Source organism: Lithobates pipiens, unplaced genomic scaffold (genome assembly GCF_037356315.1).
Source record: "Lithobates pipiens isolate NorthernLeopardFrog02 unplaced genomic scaffold, aLitPip1_a1.2 Scaffold_1, whole genome shotgun sequence".
NCBI classification, from domain to species: Eukaryota; Metazoa; Chordata; class Amphibia; order Anura; family Ranidae; genus Lithobates; species Lithobates pipiens.
The window spans coordinates 15,127,810-15,143,287 of record NW_027507685.1 but is presented as its reverse complement, the minus strand read 5'-3'; the positions used below and the strand labels follow the sequence as shown (position 1 = coordinate 15,143,287).

The 15,478-nt window shown below is 44.8% G+C and overlaps 1 protein-coding gene across 3 annotated transcripts in view; it reads left to right on the top strand.

Annotated features, from left to right (window-relative positions):
• The first annotated feature begins 3,392 nt into the window (after positions 1–3,392).
• Positions 3,393–15,478, top strand: part of LOC143978153 (synaptotagmin-like protein 2) — a 133,255-nt gene continuing 121,169 nt past the window's right edge. For 2 of the 3 annotated variants that reach the window (XM_077478857.1, XM_077478837.1), the window contains exon 1: positions 3,393–3,501. The gene's annotated coding sequence lies outside the window, so the exon portion shown is untranslated. The remainder of the gene's footprint in view (positions 3,502–15,478) is intronic. The other variant, XM_077478844.1, reaches the window with a different exon arrangement.

The window sequence follows — 15,478 nt, the reverse complement described above, 5'->3', positions numbered from 1 at the left end:
AAAAATTATAATTTTAAGTGGAAGTCCAGGCTAGAACTAAAACCTCTGCATCTGCAGACACACATGATCTGCTACCACTAATGCTATGTACATACGATAGGATTTTCTGACAACAAAACCATGGATTTTTTTTCCCAAGGATGTTGGCGCAAACTTGTCTTGCATACACACGGTCACACAAATGTTGTCGGAAATTCCAAACACCAAGAACGTGGTGACGTACAGCAGGTATGACGAGCCGAGAAAAACTAAGTTCAATAGCCAGTGCGGCTCTTCTGCTTGATTCCGAGCATGCGTGGACTTTTGTACATTGGAATTGTGTGCACACGCTCGGAATTTCTGACAACAAGTCTGGTTGTTGGAAAATTTGAGGACCTGCTCTCAAAAATTTGTTGGCAGTAATTCCGACAACAAATGTTCTATGGCGCATACACACGGTCGGAATTTCCGACAACAAGCTTACATCCAACATTTGTTGTCGGATAATCTTATCTTGTGTACTGCCCATAACACTAACACACACTTACACTAACCTATCTAGCCCTGTAAAGAAAAAAATCAGTATACATACCTTTTTTTTAGGCTGGGTTCACACCGCTGCGGGGGGAGAACCGGATGTGATTCGCACAGCAAATCACATCCGATCTCCGTAGCACTGCGAGTTCAGCCATACAGATAGTATGGCTGAACTCGCAGCTGTCCCGCAGCAAACTCGCACAGGACCCTTTTTTGGGTCCGCAACGGAATCGGATCGCATGGGGGTTCACACCATGCGATCCGATTCCTGTGCGAGTCGGCAGATCGCACTGCGATATGCCGACGGATCTGGGGGTGTCATTAACATAACATTGACACCCCCAGCCGTCCGCATAGGGCAGTGTGAACTGCCGGCGGGAGGTATGCGATGCGCGAAAACGCCGCGGATTCGCGGCGTTCCCGCATCGCAATAGTGTGAACCTAGCCTTAAGGTGATCCGACCCGCTCTCCGGTGCCGGAAGCTCTGCGAAGGACACGGTCAACAACAGCTGTGAAATGAATAGGGAGTGGCGCTACCCATAGACTTACGTTGTCAGATGTGTCCTCTGCACCCGCCTCCATAGCAAATCTGCGGGTGACAGCTCAGCATGGGATCTGGTCGGATCACCAGCAGAAAAGGTATGTATACTGATTTTTTTCTTTACAGGGCTAGATAGGTTAGTGTTGGATCGTGGGTGTCTATAGATTTTGGGGATTTTAGTTTTAGCATGGACTTCCACTTTAATTGGTCTATGATATGACCAGTAAGAATGAGCTCAGGCGTGGTTGCATACTCTACGTGCAGAGCCCACCAGGAAGTCGGCACAGCGCTGCGCTAATCAGGGCCATCTTTAAGGCAGGGCAAAAGGGGCAGCTGCCCCGGGCCCTGTCATTGTTGTGGGGCCAAAGCAGCTGCCTCATACTTGCCAACTATACCAGTTAAAATTCCATTGTCCCTTGAAGTTTTAGTCCCCTGCTGTGTCCTGATATCTCAGTGTGAAGTTCTGCTATTAATGCTGCCCAGCTCTGCCCTATTGTTGTGTACAGACGTCTCACCTGCAGGCCCTGTGTTTACATGTAAATAACCGGCATTCATACGTAAATAGCGGTGGCATTCATAAGTAAATAGCTGTGGCTGGCGGCATTCATATGTAAATAAAGGCAACATTCATATGTATATCATGCCCCCCTGCAGTGAGGAGATGATGTGCTGTAACCTCTAGCAACCAATCAGTGAGCAGTATTACTGTACAGTAATCTCTAGCAACCAATTAACAAGCAGAAATCATGTGCTGTAACCTCTAGCAACTAATCAAAGAGCCGTAATGTGTGCTGTAACCTCTAGCAACCAGTCAGTAAGCAGTAATGATATGCTGTAACCGCTGGCAACCAATCACAATTGCTGCCTGATCTGATACAGTAAACTGATTTTAAGTCAGTATTTATTGTATGTCTCAGAGCAGGTGGAGAGTGAAATTGTATTGGGGGGGGGGGGGGGGGCCAAGAAAATGTTTGCCCAGGGTCCAATCAATATTAAAGACGGCCCTGGCGCTAATCACAGGCAGTGAGACATTGCCCCGATGCGCGGCTGCAGAGATCGGGGCAATGTCTCACTGCCTGCAATTAGCACAGCACAGCGCCGACTTCCTGGCGTGCTCTGCACATGGAGTATGCGAACACGCCTGAGCTCATCCTTAATGACCAGTAAGGATGAGCTCAGGCGTGTTCGTATGGAACACGTGCAGAGCCCACCAGGAAGTCGGCGCAGCGCTGCGCTAATCACAGGCAGTGAGACATTGCCCCGATGCGCGGCTGCAGAGATCGGGGCAATGTCTCACTGCCTGCAATTAGCACAGCACAGCGCCGACTTCCTGGCGTGCTCTGCACATGGAGTATGCGAACACGCCTGAGCTCATCCTTAATGACCAGTAAGGATGAGCTCAGGCGTGTTCGTATGGAACACGTGCAGAGCCCACCAGGAAGTCGGCGCAGCGCTGCGCTAATCACAGGCAGTGAGACATTGCCCCAATGTGTGGCTGCAGAGATCGGGGCAATGTCTCACTGCCTGTGATTAGCGCAGCTCTGTGCCGACTTCCTGGCGGGCTCTGCACGTGTTCCATGAGAACACGCCTGAGCTCATCCTTAAAGAGGGATTCCACCAAAAAAAAAATTATTAAAAGCCAGCAGCTATAAATACTACAGCTGCTGACTTTTAATAAATGGACACTCACCTGTCCCGGGTTCCAGCGATGCCGGCAGCCGAGGCCGATCGATCGCTCGGCCCTCGGCTGCTGCCGCCACCATTCTAGGTGAGGGAATCAGGAAGTGAAGCGAATCGGCTTCACTTCCCGGTTCCCTACTGCGCATGCGCAATAGGAAATCTCTGCGCTGTCACTGGGACCCGTGTGTGTCCAGCAGACAGCGCGGCAGGGCAGGAAATGGCGTAGACTCCCATGGGAGTCTATGCCCGGAAGTGAGTGTAAATACCTGTCTTTGAGCGGAGGTTCCACTTTAGGATGGAATCCCTGACCAGTTGTCTGGCAACATGCAGATATATGTTCCATCAATCAGAAACTAGTGTTAAAATTCCACCACAACTGTTTAACTTGCCTCACTAAATCGATATAATGGCGGATCAATGATTTACTATTATTGGTTGATTATTGGTCATCATATAGATAGGTGTGTGTCTTTCCATTAGATTCATCCAGAATCCCTACACACTCTGTGTATTGTTTATAATCAGACCCAGTGATATGTCTCTCAATGCTTCCAACACATCTGCTATCGCCTATGAGAAGTAGAGCCTCAAAGGAGCTGTTCAGCATTGATCAGAGCAGATCCTGCTGTGATCCGCTGTCCGGGTTTTCCTGGCTCACACTCCGGCTCCGTGACTCCAGTCCGGGTGTGGCTGTCAGGCTGAGCGCAGATCCTGAGTCAGTCCGGAGCGGTGGAGCTCATCCCGCACCTGTCACCTGGACACAGGTAAGAGCCGCCCGCCGCCTTCTCTCCATAGACCCGGCGCACTGCGCACCCCAATACGTCTCTATACTCATCGGGGTGACTTGTCACTATTCTGTGTCACCTGGACTGGGAGACTCCTGTGCCATCTACTCTGGGGATCGATGGACTCCGGCTATAGGAAACATGGAAAGTCCCTTCAACTTCTCCATGAAGAGTGCAGAGCACATTATAATGGGGAGCTGCAGGGGCCCCACACTCCAGGGGCCATGGGGGGTGCTAAAAAAAAGTTCTGCACTTTATTTCTATTGGTCAGGGGATTTGCAGGTTTTGTTCAGAAGGTGATCAACAGTGTCAGCCTGTCTTGTTATTCTCCAAATAAATGATCCTTTCATTGGTGACCACTTGACAGCAATTGGATCATTAATTGACCACTTCCCTTCAGTATTGGGACAAGGCCATCCAGCGCCCAGGGCAAACTGTGCCCCCCACCCAGGGCCAGGACAAGGGGTGGGCAGAAGGGACAGCTGCCCCCGGCACAATGGTTTATTGCAGAGGTAAGGGGCACCCTAAGGGAAAGGGGGGCGCAGTTTGGCATCTGCTGGATGACCTTGTCCTGACACTGCCCCCACCCTTTCCTTAGGGTTAGAGGCGCTGACATCCCTGCAATAAACAATTACACCCTGGGCAGCCATCCCTCCTGCCCACCCCTTGTCTCCAGCCCTGCCTCCCTTTCACTATCGAGCCGCATTCATCCTGGCTGGACCAAACGGGCACCATTGCCTCGCCAGTAGTGATGAGTTTGGACAGGGATCTGACCCCCCCCCCCCCCCACCACACACACACCTGTGCTCCCGCCAGGAAGCCAAGCCAATCATCTACCGCTACAACATTCCCTGCCGCGCAGCTGCAGGTATACAAAGGCCATGTATATATTTGGGTGAAGAATGCCCCCGGCTGCAGATAATTGGCCTATACAGGTGACTGCTTCCTGGCGGGTTTGCACATGTGCATTCAGATCCAGCAGGAATTAGCTCAGGTATGTTTGATCATGAGTCCAAACCCTCCTGAGCTATCCCGCCAGGAAGCCGTCACTGTACATAGCCAGTCACAAGCATCAGAGGTTTTCCCTACTTTGCAGCGGCACATATACACGCTCCTCGCATACATGCAGCTGCAAGATGATTAATGCCTTCACCACTTATAACTGTCTACAGTGACCGCTTTGTGGCAGGATAGCTCAGGCAGGTTAAACATATGTCCAAACCTACCTGAACTCATCCCTTCTCGCCCACAAGAAAGCAATTCCTTCGTGATAGGTAAAGCCATTTTTTTTGCCATCTGTGTCCCATTGGAAATTTTCCTTCAATTCCTATCCCATAGCAAGAACGGGGAGTGAGAATAATGGCTCCCAATGTGAAGGAATCCCTGGTTATCACAAGAACTAGAGTCCCCCATCTAGGGGCGTAACTACCGCGAGTGTCATGTTTCAGGGTGGCAGTGCTACCCCCAGGCAGAAGGGACACAATGGCTCTGTTCCCATGATCCGAGTACTACACTAAACACATAGAAAGGAGGAATACAGCACAAAGTACAATGATCAGTGCAAAATGCTACATGGGGTACAATGATTCCAGTGAGAGATCGGAGTTCTCCCCGGAGTCATCTGAGGACCCTGGTGTGAACATCGGTGTTGGGGATCAATGTGGTCAGACTTACTCTTTCCCTGGTGGGGAGTTTTTCCTGGAGAAGGAATATGGGAGAGGTCGGTGGGGTTGCGGCACACAGCTGAGGTTCCTCATCCTGCTCCTGGCTCTCCCGATATGATCAGACTCAGAGCTCTCTGCTCCCGATGTGATCCCCTCACATCGGGAGAGCCAGGAGCAAGATGGGGAGTCCCAGCTGTGTGCCGCAACCTGGGAAAAATGCCGCCCAAGTGCTCCATTATTTAGATGGTGGGGGTGGGGGGAGACGTCCTATTTTAGTCTTGCCTAGGGCAGCACAAAACCAAAATACACCACTGTCCCCATTTCTCCTCTATTTCTATTCTAATAAATTTCCACTTTGCAAAGGAACTTTCACTTGAATAAGGTGAGCCTGTGCTGACTTCAATTATCCAATGATGTGCCAGCATCAATTCTTCTTCTTCCTTTTTTTTTTTTTTTTTTTTTTTTTACATGATTAGGTGAGCTTTGCAAAGTGAATTTCCATTACATTCATTAAGGTAAGAGAAAGTTCCCTTGTGAAGTGATAATTCACTTCATAGTGAACATGCTCTGCTCCTGTAGTAAATCTGCACAGGTATGTACAGTGTACACCCTACCTGGAGGCGTTGTTTCCATATCTGCCTCTATCATATGAGTTGTTTGCAAAAAGTATACCATGCATAATATCCAATTCAAAATATAAACACTCCTTCCAGAAAGTTTTTCCAAACATGTTAGAAGCAAAACATAAATGTCTGTTCACTGCCTTGCATATCCAAATAAACTGGCTAGGGGCTACTCGCTGTAAAATTTCCAATTTCTACCACTGGAAGGGTATCTGTGCTTCTGTTTGGCAGTGACGGAGTTACTAAGACAAGCTGCGTGGACTCCGGAAGTGGAAGGATTGTATTGTGTTGGTGAATACACCTATCACACGTGTACAGGCAGTGACAACTCACCTGCACAAGCTATAGGACCAGAGCTGATTGGCTCTCTGCTCACTGCATTGTTATTTATAACTGGGACAATTACCTGAATTGTGCATATCTCATTTATCTTTCAGTAATAATATGGCTATGATCACTTGGCATATCTTACCTTTGGACAGTATAGGATCTTGTGTGAGTTGAGCCCAGGAGGGGGCATCATGTAGGCAATGACATTCTGTATTATTCTAGTAAGCTGTAGGTACATAGAAATGCTGATTCACCTTAGTGAGGCTGAAGTAGGTCATGAAGAATGGTGCTGGTCTCACTGGAGTCTGCACATTGTATCCTGTCCTGTCCCAGTGTCTCTATAAATCTCATATGTGACAAGTCAGAAAGCTTCCAGCTCTATTCTTTTTACTGAGATGGTACATGTCCTCCAATCCTGTTCATCTATGCATAGATGAGATATATATATATATATATATATATATATATATAATTACCTGTAGTATGGCATGCATCAATGGGAGGATTGTTGAATATTTTACCCACTTAAAGAAAAACTCATGACGTTAATAGCAGTCCAAGAGGAACAAATATATATATAATTATGCCCAACCCAATTGTATACCTCTTAATAGCAGTGCTGTTTGACCTCTAAATGTAAACTACGCGTCATATTAGTGTATCCTGCTGATCATGCATTCTGCAAAGTGCCATCATGTGCTCCTATATCACATGACCAGAGAGGAAGTACGGTAGTTCCAGTTTATGGTAGGCATCCACCTTGACGAAAGTCCTGTACAGTTGACTCCATGCTCACTGGGTGTTTAGCCCCAGCGCATGAGGCTTCGGCATTTAGGTGTGGGCGGAAGGCATAGGTGCACCATTCAGCCAGAGTATTCTACATTCTGGGCATTCATACCTTGGTGCATACTGCCCTAAACATTAGTAGCATTCGGTGCACCATCCAACCGCAGCAACTTTCAGCTTCGCATTTGACAGGCTGCCGGCAGCAGAGTTGGCTTGTGCACCTGTGCCTCCCGTCCACACCTCAAAACTGGAGCTTTGTGCATCAGGGCTAAATGCCCAGTGCCCATGAGGACTTGGGGAAAGGGTGGCATATCCACTGCACAGTGATCCCTGGAAGTGACTCCTCTCAGTCTGCTGCAGAACCTCCTCCAAAATGGCATACCAGCCCTCACAGTGCCTCTCGGTGCATACTAACCAACCATAGTGCATCCTGCTGTGCCTCCTAAAGTCTTACAAAGTTCCCCAGCCGCCTGACCTGCTGAGTCCTTCAGCTCCCTCCAGAATCCCCTCTGCTCACTGATGCCAAAGAATTCTTCCTAATACTGAGCACCAGCTGCCCAGGTGCTCTCTGTAGGCAGGCCCCAGTCATGACTTAATCACCCACATGCTCTCCACTGGAGACCACCTATGATGGGGATTGTTCAGGCCTAACACCCTGGCCATACAGTCCTGCAGAACTCGCACACGTGGAGTTCTCTGAACACTCACTATACTCCTGATCACCTGTAGCAATGACACTCTGACTGGGGACACTTCTAGCAGTGGGCCCAACATCTTCATGTGGTTACAGGATAAAGTGCCTACTCCTCCTATCCATAACATCACATAGCGGCCACCAGCCAGGTTTGCACAGAGTTTGTGCACCAGGATCCTATCTCCCGAAGTGTGTTCTTTGTGAGATTTACAGTTTAGCTTTGCTTAACCGGTTGCTATCCCATTTTACAGCAGCAGAGGAACCCCGAATCCACTCCATACACTTGAAGCAGCCACAAGCTCGGTCCAACTGAAATTGTATTGAAGTAGGTCTCTGTACAGTTCAAAAAAGTAATCTATCTTCATCAGCCATAACAGTTCCTCTTTATGTAGTTTTGTACTATCAGTGCCCATCCCTGGGGTAGCACAGAAAGCCTATCAGGTGTCCAATCATAGCAGAGGACAGGAAGAGAGGATGGGAGAAGACATTGAGGAGCTGTCCCATCGAGGCAGGGTAAGTGCAGATGGGGGGGGGCGGAGGGGCACAGTGGGAGAGTTTGATGGGCACAGTGGGAGCGTATTGATAGGTATTTACAATGCTCGTTTTTTATAAAAGACATGTACAGTGTGCTATGCCAGGCTCTAATAGAGGGGCTGGCATAGACTTGCATGATAGGGCTAACAAACACTTTAAGTGATAAATCAATTGTAATAATCATACCACATAAATTATGTCTCTGTGAACAGAAGCTATAGACCAGTGATTGCGAACCTTGGCACCCCAGATGTTTTAGAACTACATTTCCCATGATGCTCATGCACTCTGCAATGTAGTTGAGAATCATGGGAAATGTAGTTCCAAAACATCTGGGGTGCCAAGGTTCACCATCACTGCTATAGACCATTAAACTTTTGAGTGAATAATTATATTAATTATGATTAAGACTTCTGTATGGAGAAACTAGTTGCATGCATTGCTCAGGTGTGATTTTGGCCCGTTCTTCCACACACAGTCTTCAAATCTTGAAGGTTCCATGGGCCTTTTCTATGAACTCTGATCTTTACTTCTTTCCATAGATTTTCTATTGGATTCAAGTCGGGTGATTGGCTGAGCCATTCTAGCAGATTTCTTTTCTTTGAAACCAATTGAGTTTCCTTGGCTTTGTGTTTTGGGATCATTGTCTTGCTGAAATGTCCACCTTCGTTTCATGTTCCTCATCCTGGTAGATGGCAACAGGTTTTATTCAAGAAAGTCTTGGTACATTTTTTATTTTTTTTTATTCATCCTTTCTTCAAGAATATGAAGTTTGCCAGTACCGTATGCTGAAAAACGGCCCCACGCCATGATGGTCCCACCTCCAAACTTCACTGTTGGTATGGTGTTTTTGGGGTGATGTGCAATGCCATTTGACCTCCAAACTTGGTGTTTATTATGGCATCCAAAGAGTTCAATTTTTGTCTCATCTGACCAGACTGTATTCTCCCCGTATTTCACAGGCTTGTCTAAATGTTGTGCAGTAGAGCTGTACACTTCTGGCCAAAATGAGAATCACAATTTTTTTGCTTAGAATAAAAAGATCATGATTCTCGTGACATAAAATCTTTCACATTATACAAAAAAAATGGGCTAACTTTACTGGTTAGTTGTTTTTTTTTTTTTTTTTTTATTTAAATTTAAAGTCATTTTTTCAAAAATAAATTTCATTTGAAAGATTGTTGTGCAAGTACAGTGCGACATAAAATATTGCAACAACCACCATTTTATTCTCTAGGGGGTCTACTAAAAATTATATAATGTTTGGAGGTTCTAAGTACATTTTCTAGCACAAAGAAATAATTTTAACTTGAAACCAACAAATGTCAGAAAAAGGTTTAGTGTTTAAAGTGGAGTTCCACCCCCAATAAAAAAAAAAAAAAAAAAAAAAAATAAACTATTTAATGTGCTTAAAAATAAAAATATTTGGAGAATTTTTTTTCTCACCTCCTAAATGCCTGTTGCTAGGGGGTCCCTCTTAGTCTGCCTGCTTTAGCGCCTGGGCTCCTGATGTCACTTCCCTTGGCACAGGAAGGGAGATCGCCTCTCCCCCCCCCCCCCCTCCCTCTTGTGAATCATCTGGAACACATGATGGGTCCCAGATGATTGCGCAACCAGTCACGGAGCATGGCTTGAGCATGTGCAGTGAGTGCCCAGCTTTGAAGCCACAGCCGGATGCCCACAGTTAAAATGCTGGCACCGCCGAGCAGAGGGGGGGGATGAACGGGGTTTCTATCCCCGCATCGATGCACCCTGGGATAGGTAAGTGCCTGATTATTAAAAGTCAGCAGCTGCAGTATTTGTAGCTGCTGACATTTTATTTATTTATTTATTTATTTATTTTAAGTGGAACAGTGCTTTTAAATGGTTAAACTTTTTCACTTACACACAAAGTCTATTCCATTGACAAATTGTTACAATGTTTATACTGAAGTTCAACTGATATAGAATGTTTTGATTCTTGGCAGACTGCCCAGTTTTTCTCTTCCTTTCTTTTGAGGGCTGTGGCTTCAGAAGAGCAGAGAGAATTCTTTGCATACAAAGAATTGTGAAACACTTTAGTCAAGATTACGACAAAGATGTGTGATGATTAATTGTGCAGCTCTATTGTGCAGCAATCTTTAAACGAGCTTCAACATGCTTTTTCTTCACCAATTAAGTCTTGCGTGGTGAGCGTGCAATACAGACCATGGTGGTTTAGTGTGTTACTTATTGTTTTCTTTGAAACAATTGTGCCTGCTAATTTCAGGTCTTTCTGAAGCTCTCCACAAGTGGCCTTTTGGCTCTTGGACATTTTCTTCTGATAACTCTTTTTCACTCCTCTGTCAGAAATCTTGCAAAGAGCACTCGGTCGTGGCCGGTTTATGGTGAAATTTATGTTATTTTCACTTCCAGTTTATGGCCCCAACAGTGCCCACTGGAACATTTAGATGTTTAGAAATTTTTCTGTAACCAATGCAATCAGTATGTTTTGCCACATTAAGGTTGTGAAGGTCTTGAGAGAGCTATTTGCTTTTACTCATCATGAGATGTTTCCTATGAGACACCTTTTTTATAGGCCATCAGTTCAGACTGTACCAGCTGATATTAATTTGCACTGACAAGGGGCAACATTACTTTCTAATTACTGATAGATTTCAGCTGGTGTCTTGGCTTTCCGTGCCTTTTTTGCACTTCCCTTTCTTCATGTGTTCAATACTTTTTCCCCACGTCATTCCATTTTATTACACATAACTTCATTTTTGAACTTATTTGTTTTGGTTTCTTTGTATGCATGAATTGCATGGGTTGTTACCGACACGGTGAAAATGTCATGTCAATAGCACCTTTTTAGAAATATATATTTACCTAGAAAAATGGTGACGTGTTCAATACTTCTTTTACCCGCTGTATATATCTGTATATATCCCCTGCTTTAGCAAATTGGATCATGCTCTGCTAGGGTTTTTTGCCTTCTTCTGGATCAACTGTGGGTATAGAATTGGGTATATGGGATTGTATATTATTATTATTATTATTATTATTACTACTATTTTTTTTTGTGGTTGAACTAGATGGACATGTGTCTTTTTTCAACCTGGCTAACTGTGTGTATATATGTATGTATATATGTATATGTATATGTGTATATATATATATATATATATATATATATGTGTATATATATATATATATATATATATATATATATATATATATATATATATATATATATATATATATATATATATATATATATATATATATATATATATATATATATATATAATATGAGAGATGGTGCCGTAGTGTTGCATCATCAATCGTTCAGCAGCCCTGCCTGTATATTGACTATGATGAACATGTTACAAAGCCATGACGCTTCAGTCATGTGACATGCTGTCAGGAGGGAAGTTGAAGTTTATGATGTAGTGATTGTTTTGTGTTTTTATGTGTTGCTATGTGAAACAAGGCATGTGAGTGTTCTAGCTACACAGTTTCTTAACATTTTCTCATTGTGAATCCGCCCCGTACTGCGCAGGCAGAAGGAGATTTGGAAAATCTCCGAAGATGAACGGCGCCTGCGCCGTGAGAGGAGGCGCTAGCCCCACCAGCCAAGTGGACATAGGGCTGCAAATATTAGAGGCCCCTCGCTCGCCACACTGCGGGCACGGCCTCGCTGCACTCTGCTCTTTTTATTCCAACTCTATGTCGACTTGGTTGGTGGGGCTAGAACCTGGACTCATGGCGCAGGCGCCGTTCATCTTCGGCTATTTTCGGAATCTGTGTGTCCTGTGTACTGCGCATACGCAGTACACAGCGGATACTATCCGATGGGGGACACAATGTGATAGGACACCGGGCATTCAGGAATTTGAAATGCTGTTATGTTAAAGCCACAGCTTATTTACTGGCCATGCATGAATTCAAATTAGTCCGGTTCAACAGTAACCAGCCAAATTTTGATCTGTGTGCGGCCCTCTCTGTTCCAACAGAAGCCGGTTGTTAGCCTGGCTTCTGTCAAACGCTCCTGTTGGAAAACCAGCATAGAGTGGGTAGCCAATGGGCTGCATTGCTGATCAGTGTATTCTGATGGGGGGGGGTCTCACTGTCAGAATACAAAGATTCGGCAGGGAACATTTCCCCCATCCACCTTGAATTTGTGGATGGCGAAATCTGCTCGGTTGTTTTTTTATTGCATTCAGTTGGCTGGCCAAACTAGAAAAAAAAAATTGAGTAATGTATGGCCAACTTTCTCTTTGGGGCAGAAATATGTCACTGATATTTCAATATCCTTTTGCTGTAAAGGGCCCTGTAAAACAAATGATCTGGTAATTATGATAATCGTTATAGTATTATTGATCTTCTGTGAATTCTTTTGTAAGAAAATGGACTCCAGTGACTTCTATCCTATGATTATGTAATGCTGCAGCCATCCTAGCTTGTTTTAAAATCTGTGAATAGTCATGACTAAACAAAAGTAATTTTGGCGTTGTGTAATGTGATTGCAGAATCATTTTGTACTGAAGCCCAAAGCGTTATCGCCGTTATCTAAATATCTGTGAATGAGAATTTTATGAGAACTTTTATTTTACGTAGTTACTACAGTTCTGTTTCACACCAGTTGGTGCCTCTGAAAAGAATGTTGTGTTCTCGTATGGAAAACAGGAGCATTTTCCAGAAGGGACATTTAAAAAAAATTAAAATAAAAAAGTGTGGGGGGGGGGGGATATATATATATATATATAATAATAAATTTTAGACCTGGAGAAGACGTTGGTTCCAGCAGACACCACAGTGCTGAGTTTTTACAATCTTTAGTTCCAATTTAAAGTGTGCATATAGCCAAAACTTCTTCTATAGTCCTTGCCAGAGTAGGGTAAAATTGGAGCCCCTGTTAGCAATAAAAACCTATCTGTGTCTCCACTATGTAGATTTTTCCTTGTAGCGAGGGAAAATCTTTCAATGCGAACAATTGCTTTGGTGACGACTGTAAAGGAGTGGAATTCTCTTCACTCTGTAGAGCTTTTCCGGATCTTCCTATTGTTTTTCCAGGATAGGAAACAAAGGGAAATCTCCCAAACATTACAAAGACTGTATAAAATTGACTGACAGGTTTTTAACCCTTACCTAATCTATTTAAATCTGAACTGAGAAATTAAAAAGTCCTCCCTTCCACAGTGAGGTTGCACCCGCACTGCTTACAGAATTATGGGGTTGGGGGAAATCATTTTATACTTGCCTAAGTGGATGCAGCATCGGTCCCCTGCTGGCTCTACAGTGAGAACTGAGCGATCAAACGTAACTGATCACTCAGTTCTCCCCTCCACACTGAGCAGAGAGCTGGTGACTGTCAGTCACGGGCTCTGTGCTCTGACCCTCCAGTGCTCACTGAACCGCTGGGCTGGGGAGTAGCTGGCTCAGTCAGGGGTTTTTTTTTTTTTTTTTTATTTATGTTTTTTATTTAATTTTTTTTTACCATCTTTGTCCCATTCCAGGTAATTATCCATCATTTCCTACACACCGATCAGACGTTAAAGAAGAAATACAAAAAATAATAAATGCACATCTTTAAAAAAATGTGCATTTCTTATTTTTTGTAGCAGGAGCCTGTAAAGAATTGTACCCGTGATCAGGAGATCGCTGATGCTATTCAGGTCTCTTGCACACTGTCAGTGTATTTGCTTACCCGTACATCCTGTATGGGCAAGCCGATACTCGCTGACAGGAAGACTCGGTGAACTACCACAGTGTCCCATAATACCATGGTAGTTTATTGCGAACTACAAGCGGACAGACGCTAAAGATGTCAGGACTTGTAGTTCATTCATACACAGAGCTGTATATATGAATGATGTGGGCGCTGCTTTCAAAAACTGGCAGCTAGTATGGAGAACTTCACCCCATGCTGCTACCATGGGGGGGGGGGGGGGAGCAGGGCAGCAGATGGCGACTGAAGCACTAGGAACATGTTACATGCTCCACCCTAAAATCCGGTGGAACATGTAACATGTTCCCAAAGGTGAACCTATCTTTTAAGGGTAATCTCTCCAAGTAAACCCCCTTTTACACAGTTGTCATTGGAACAAGTGTCCCCATTGGAAGATTTTCCCTTTTAGGCTAGGTTCACACAGCTGCAATCTGATTTTGATCCAATTTTCAGTACGATTATGTAGTGCAAGTTGGATGTGATTTGCCTGATCTATGGGGCCAAACTTGCCCTGGAATTGTACCAAAGTAGTACAGGAACTAGGGGTGCAACGGATCAAAAAACTCACGGATCTGATAGTTTCTCGGATCAGAGTCACGGATCGGATCATTTTTCGGATCAGCAAATAATTGAATTTGCAAAAACCTGTGAAAATTCCACCACCATATAGTCCCCACTATAATATCCACAATCTCCCCCACTGTAATATTGGCAGAGTATGGCAGAGTATGGCAGAGTATGGCAGAGTATGGCAGAGTATGGCAGAGTATGGCAGCTTCCATCCGATCTCTCCCCTTCACTGTACAAATAGGGGAGAGAGAAACCGGCGTCATGACGTGACGCCGGTTTGTTCACAAGTGATCGCTCCATCGGAGCGATCACATTGTAAACGGCCTGGGTCTAGAAAGATGGCCGCCGCTTCGGAGTTAGGCCGAAGCCGCGGCCTTTCCTAAGGCCGTGACTGCAGAGCGCTCCGCGGATCGCGCCATGTGCCGAATACGAGCGGGGTGACCCATTCGGATCACGGATCGGTGACGATCTGTTGCACCCCCTAACAGTAACCTTTTCCAAAATTGCCCCATGCTGAGTTGCATTGGTGTGAACGGGCATTATTGAAAACAATGTTTTTTTTTCAATGAATGCTACACTGCTAAAAGCCACATCCATGCCCTTATACCTGATATTTACCTTGTTTTGCATTATATAGGAGCACAGAATCAAAGCATCTATCGATGTGGTAATAGAGATGAGCAGATTTCCTGTGAATGTGATTCATTGGGATACATCAATTTTGGGGAAAGTTAGCTCGGTTTTTAGAAAACAAAGGTAGTGGTGAATGTATGGGAGGTATCCCGGCAGTTTAGCCTCGGGTGACTAAGCTTAACCAGTTAAACCGCTATTTCATGCACCGATTATAGAACAGACTAGTTCTATACATATTTGTGGTTACCAGGGAATGTGTTTAAAGTCCATCTAGATATATTTCACAGGAGTGGGTAAGGCCTTCTAGTTTCATATTCAGCCTCATACATAACACATTTTATGTGCTTCCCACAGCAGGCCGTATTTCTGACACAGTATGTATGGTTCAGTACTTCAGAGCGTCTCTTTAGGCACAGTGATTAAGCTGAAGTTG